The following is a 6,922-nucleotide window of genomic DNA, read 5'->3' on the forward strand; positions in this document are numbered from 1 at the left end:
CAGTTAATTAAAACCACTTCATCATATTTGTGATAGGAAAGTGTTGCCTTAGTGCTTAAATGGGCATAAAGAAAAAAACAAAAAGGCTGTTTTTGGATTTACGGTGTGTTTATATGTGCTTTTGGCCATTCTGCTCGCACGCACACACACACGTTTTTTTCTGCACCACACCACCTGTACGTGGACACAATGTTGGGGCTACAGGGAGACCATGCTTTTATGACCACCGAGGCGAAAAGAAGATCATTTGTTACTAACCAATGTACAGCCGACACAGCGGGAAAAAACATTGGCATTTTCAAGAGATTGGGTGCAGGCACAATGATGGCGATGACAGACCCAAGGTATCTGCCTTCCTGTGTTGATCAGATAGGAGTGGTTCCCTCTCTCTACGCTCCGCTGAGTGTGAGATACACATTGTGGAAGATAACCGGGTATCACACTATTTTCCACACCTGGAGACCGACTTTACCGTACAGAAAGGACACTAGATTGAATGTTGGTCCTAAAATGTCTTCCACACATTATCACATTGTCCATACACACCCGTGACTCGGGGGGTGAGATCACTTTTTATAATTACCCCCCCCCCCCCAATTTTTAAAAAAAAAAAAACATGGAATTTTTTTCCCACCCCTATCGGCATACAGAGATGGAGTGGTGGTGAGGGTAGCGTACAGGGCAGTCATCAGAGATGCCATTACCCGTCCTCAGAGGCATTTCCTGTGGCGTTTCCTGCTCTTTGCAGAGTTCATGTGCTAATGTGCATTAATCCCGGCCAGCCTCTGACGGCTGCCTCTGTCTCAGGCGCTGCTCTCACAAAGGCTCTCTCTCACACAGAATGGCTCCCTCGGAAAGTGTCGGGCTCCCAGTGTTTCTCAGCCGATGGCGAAGATAAGCTTTACTGTGTGTGCGTGCGTGTGTGTGTGTGTGTGTGTGTGTGTGTGTGTGTGTGTGTGTGTGTGTGTGTGTGTGTGTGTGCAAATTGCAGAATGCTATAGATCATATAGCCCAGGGGCCATACAGTCTGAGCAGCTGTGCATGTATGTGTGTGTGTGTGTGTGTGTCTGGGGGGGGGGGGGGGGCCTTACGTCTCCCTACATGCATCTTTATTTTTGTATGTGTGAAGGAAACCAAATATCAGACACCATTTATCTGTTTGTATGACTTAACTCACCCAGAAGTCTACCACTCCGCAGTCTCCATAGTCTGCTACAGATAATTAGCCTCGTAACCAACTCACCTCCCACCTCCCATTCCCACACCACAACCACAACCACACTAGTAAGTGCACACACACACACACACACACACACACACACACACACACACACACACACCCACACACACACACACACACACACTGAAGTCACAGTATTGGAAAAAAAAGAAACAGCAGTCACAGTCAGTAATGATGGTCTACACTAAGCCTGTGGGCTGGAAGGCTTCGAGCATCACTTCAGTGCCACACTTCACCTCACCCATAAACCTCCTCTCCATCATGTCTTTCAGACAACACGTCATTTGTGAAACTGTAATTGCCTCATTAGAAATGATCAGACGTGGCCTTAATCCCCACCCAGTTCAGTCGAATTTTGTCGGAATTCCTGTGTTGTTGTTAAAGTTCTTCAATCCAAGCCTCAATTATCCACATCTTGACTTAATTATTGTTTTCTTGTATACAACCAGACATCAGTAAGCAGTTTTACAAGCACAAACACCACAATCACCTTTTTTTTTCTTTAAAAACAATGGTAAATCTGTAATTAAATGACTAAACTGTCATACATCCTGAGTAATTGTTAGACCTCTCTTACATTCCATGGGTAATGCTATGGAATGAAAGGTAGCTAGCATTATGCAGTCACAACAGCACAATATGTATCCCTCTTAGTTCCATAAGGCTGTTAGCTTTGGGCTAGATGACAACCTGCACTAGTTACATCATGGTCAGGTGATGAGAAAATGATGTTACTGTAACGTTTCTATCTGAAACTAGTCGCTTCTTCAACATGTCTAGCCTGATCTCATACAGGTGATGATGAGCACTGGTAGGTACCTTCGCTATCTATCAATCTTCTCTTCAGGACTAAAATGGTGCCACCCTCAGTAAAAGCAGGAAGTGTTTATCTCAAATCCAGGAAGTCATCACTGAGTCCCACGGCCCAAAGTCTTCTGAGATAAAGGACCATTTTAACAGTGCATCATTTCCCCCAATTATACAATGCTGGTTATTGAAGTTCCACAGAAAGCTACATTACAGTCAGTGTATACTGATGTACTGTAGATGACTCAAACCGTGTATCATTACAGGATTTCCCCCCATTTAATGTAATTTCATAGCCTTGCTCATCCATATTATTGGAATAAAATATGGAGGGTTCCACTGTGGAAAGTTGAATTATCTTTGTTAGTACAATAGCAGCTGACTGTTTGGCCTGCCGTATTAGATTATATCTGACTTATAATTTACAGAGTTTACTGCTAGCCTGCTGGCTAATAGCATGCCTGACCTTAAGCTTTAGGACAGGCCTATAAGATTCAAGATTCTTCATTTGTCACGTGCATACAAGTATACAGTGAAATGCAAAAGTGACAGTGCCACAGAGTAGTGCAACAATAAGTTTTAAAATAGAATAAAATAAAATAAAATAGAAGTACTAAAAAATATAAACAGTATGAACAGGATGAACAGTATAAACAATATAAACAGTATAAACAGTGTACTATAAGACTGCTAGCCTATTAGCTTAGCTCAAAAGCTTTTGGAAAGCAGGCTTTAAGCCTTCTGACAAGTATAAGTCTTAAAAGCTAACCTTGTAACTTGCTATCTGACTGTTATTCCTTTTATTGGGAGGCTATGTGACGCAACCAGTTGAATGAATGGGAGGATATCAATGCTAACTGTTAGCTTAGTTGTTTTCTGTCTGCTGGCCTGATACCTGAGCTGTGTACCAGCAAGGCCGGCAGTGGCCATGGGCAGGGGCTCAGCCCACCCGAACATGCGTCTTGCCCACCTGAGGAAAAGTTAAGACATTTTTCTTTTCTGAATTGTTGATATTCCGGCGGCGTGTATGAATGTTTAATCTCATATTCGTATTTACTTTAGGTCCATACGCTATGTCTGTCTATTTAGCTCTGTCCATAGCCACCGCTGGCCTTGCTACCCCCCCACCCCCCACCCCGCCCACCCAAGGTGTTGGTTCTGGCGCCGGGCCTGTATACCAGTCTTCTGTCTGTCAGGGATCCTCCTGTCTGGCTGATGATGAGGTCATCCCTCTTCAGGAAAGATGATACTCCGTAGAGAAAGGTTCTGAGGCGAGGCCTATCCCCGATGGAGCAATCATACATAGGCTACCCTCAGTCCAGCTCCCAAAGACATTACCCACAAGTCCCTGCTTCCTCCTGTCGACAAAGGGCACAGGACCCGTATCGTAAATCATGTGATAAAGAAAAAGAGCTTTCTCCTCGTCCTTCTGTTTGTCATTGTCAACTTTGTCAGCAAAGAACAGATTAAAAGGGTCAAGGATTGTTTCACTGATACAAATATGTCACTTGAGAGTGCACTTGATCCTATTGATATGACTCCCTTTCTGCCAAAGCATTCAGTCGTTGATCGTTATCAAACCCACAGGAGCCTATGAATTATCTCTTGATCTTAGCTCTTTGAATGTTTGGTGTAAAAGCCATTAAAGTGCCTTTGATTCTGGTGATCTTTTCCCCCAGAACATCACAATCCCCTGACCAATGGGACTAAAGATGATATCAGCTCAGCGACATGTACACCTCCAAAATGTTCCGGTGAGGATATAAGGTTAGCACATTGGGATATACGGGCCTTGGTTGGTACCGGAGGAGGCTGGTGGATGTAGACATCGGAGGACAGGCTCATTGTAATGCATGGAACGGAATGAGGAATGATACCATTCCTCATTCCATTCCATGCATTACAGTGGATAGATGGATATATTTGCATGTTTGATACCATTCCTCATTCTATTCCATGCATTACAATGAGCTCTGATGTCTACCACCAACAGCCTCCCCTCGTTGGTACATACAGGAAATATAGGCCTTGGGAGGTACAGGGTAGGCTACTGGGCAATGCAGCTGGTCCAACCCCAGGAGTTCCACACCGTGACCCAGTTTCCACTAGTAGACCAGTGATGATAGACATCTCCTTCCCTCATTACAGGGCCTTGTTTTCATAACCTCAAAGATAGCCTGCAGGAGTGGAGGAAAGACGAGGGTTTGGCTTGCTTTTGTCTTACTGCTGTTGTCTTTTTCATACGTTGTTTGTTGACAGGAAAATTCATTTGATTGGATAAAAACTTAACAACTAAGGAAAATCATCTGTATATCAACTGGAAAGGTCAGGAGAAAAATGTAATTGTCTTAGTAAGCCTAATTAGATCAAAGAAAATATTCACAATGACGAATCAAATGCAGAATTGATTTGATGATTTGATTTTGAGGACAGCAGTGTTATCTTCCACAGTCATGTGAGTGCATATGACCTTAATAGCCCAGTCTTCTATTATCTGTGGTTCAAATTATAACTATGGAAGAAAAATAATTATACAATTGCTAGTAGGCGTATCTGGTCATGTTTTTTTTGTGTCAGACAAAGGTCACGTAGAAAAAGAAAACACTGAAACCATTTCCATGGAAACCTGTCGTCCATAAAAACATAATGGCACAGTAGTGTAACCTCTATGAGGACTGGGGGGGGGGGGGGGGGGCGGGCGTGATATTGTGGTGTGTTATTGACCTCCCTCTAATATCAAAGTTGAAAATAAATCATAACATGTATTGATGAACAAACACAATAACAAGGTTGCAACTGGAAAAGATGAGACGATGTCCTATTCGTTTCCATGAAAAAGGATAATAAATTGTGATAAGGATCACAGTATATTGAATGCAATCAAGGAATGCGTGATGATCTTGCATCTTATGTCATCAATAACTCTTGTCATAGATGACCTTCAATGGACATCAGAGGGACGCAACGTCACCATGAGGTCATGCTGAGAACCTCTGGGTCGTACAGGGTCATTTTCTAGCTGTCATATCTCATGTTCACATCATTTACTGTCAAGGAAACAAGATAAGGACATTCCAGGACCACACATGACGTCATCGACGCAGAGACGTTTCATAATTGACGGGTCATTTTTCAAAAGAAATACATTCGTACTTCTTTCGCCCTCAGGGGTGTTTTGCTTTACTGTCGTTTTACTTAGATTTGGCGCTTGGCGATGGTATTCACGATTACATCATGTAATGTCAAATTCTAATGAAAAATATTTAATTTGGTCAATATTTAATTGTAACAATATTTAATTCAGGGTTAGGAAATATATATATTTTTCCCATACAGCTCCTGGTGTCTATTTTATTTCTGTTGGTTGCAGTAAATTGAAAAAGCTCACTATTTGACCCTTGAGCGAGCGTACCACCTGAAGACAATTATCCTTGTGAGCAATGTTGCCCTGAGGGACATCGACATTTCAAAATACACCTGCTGCTGAGATATTCTCAACATGAACATACGTCTTTGACTGGATTATAAAAACAAATCATTAACCAATAAACACTCGATCGAACACAATACGGTCGGGCGGACACCACAGCAACAGCACCGGACAGCTTGTGGCACTAGGCAATTGGAGCGGCAGACATGCGCTTTGAGTTGGTCCATTGAATAGTCGCATGACTGAAGTCGGTGCCAAGGTACCCACACTTCACTTTTCAGTCGAAGAAGTTGCAGTGGGTCAAAGTTAAACCCGGCTTGTCCCCTGGCTCCGTTGGTGTAGGCTACAGCATTTTTAGACGGGAAAGCTGAACGTCAGATCAATGAAGAACTACTATTCTCCCATTAAGGTGCATCGATCAGCACCTGGACCTATACAGTTAAGGCAGTTACGTCCTCTCACAATAACAGAGAGAGAAAGTAAGTGCTGAATAAGATTTTGATGTGCAAGTTCAATTTTGTGCAAGTTCAAATCATGTCAAACTGTCAATCACTTTGCAATATTCTTTTAACTTCGAACGTTGGCATTCTGCACGTGGTGCATAAAAGGTGTTCAGTGCGCGTTCCAAGAGCCTCCTTAAATTTACGCACGGAGGCATACCATACAGTAAATTGCCTTCTCTTGACTTGTGTATGTCCAGAGGGGCTGTTATAGAACACGTGGGAATGGAACAGGGCATTAAGCAAGTGTTGGGTTCAAAAGGTAGTGGCCTGGGTGTCTTTATTGTGGAGGTGAAAGCAAGCTTATACATTTTGACATTTCCAAAATACAGACTTCAGTCAAGGGGAAATGGATCGGTTTCACCAATATTACTTACACTTATCAAATCCTCTCAGATTAGTCACCACTGAGGAAAGGAAAGGAGATGAGGGAATCATTCAGGCTGCACCAGGGACAGAGCCCCAGCACTGCAGGGTGGCAGGTGTTTCCACCGGCACCTAAATCTCGTGAGAATGTAACCTGAGAGAGTATGACCCCCCCCCACTCCGTGCCACTCTGTAACCCTACACCCAGCAGAGTGCGGGGACAGGGGGACAAGGGCAGATCTACAGTACTCCCAGTACTCCCAGTGGCAGTTTCCCTGGTGATTTACTGGCTCCCTAACGACCTGGAGGTGCTGGGTTTATAGGAGGGTGGCAGTTGGGGCCTGACTACTTCCTGTGATATGTGGACTTCACGTGAGAGAGGGGTAAGGGGGGGGGGGTGTCGCGGCCCTCTTTCATGTCTTAATGTACAGTATCTGAACTCTACTGTAACTCACATCACCGCTCTGGTCACATGATCCGTTTACTTGTCACAACCGTTCATGTCAACATGTAAGCGCTATGCTTGTGAAATGTCTTTGAAATTTCAAAGCTGCAGTGCAGTTATTGGAGCACCATGTG

Source organism: Argentina silus (assembly GCF_951799395.1).
Source record: "Argentina silus genome assembly, chromosome: 17".
NCBI classification, from domain to species: Eukaryota; Metazoa; Chordata; class Actinopteri; order Argentiniformes; family Argentinidae; genus Argentina; species Argentina silus.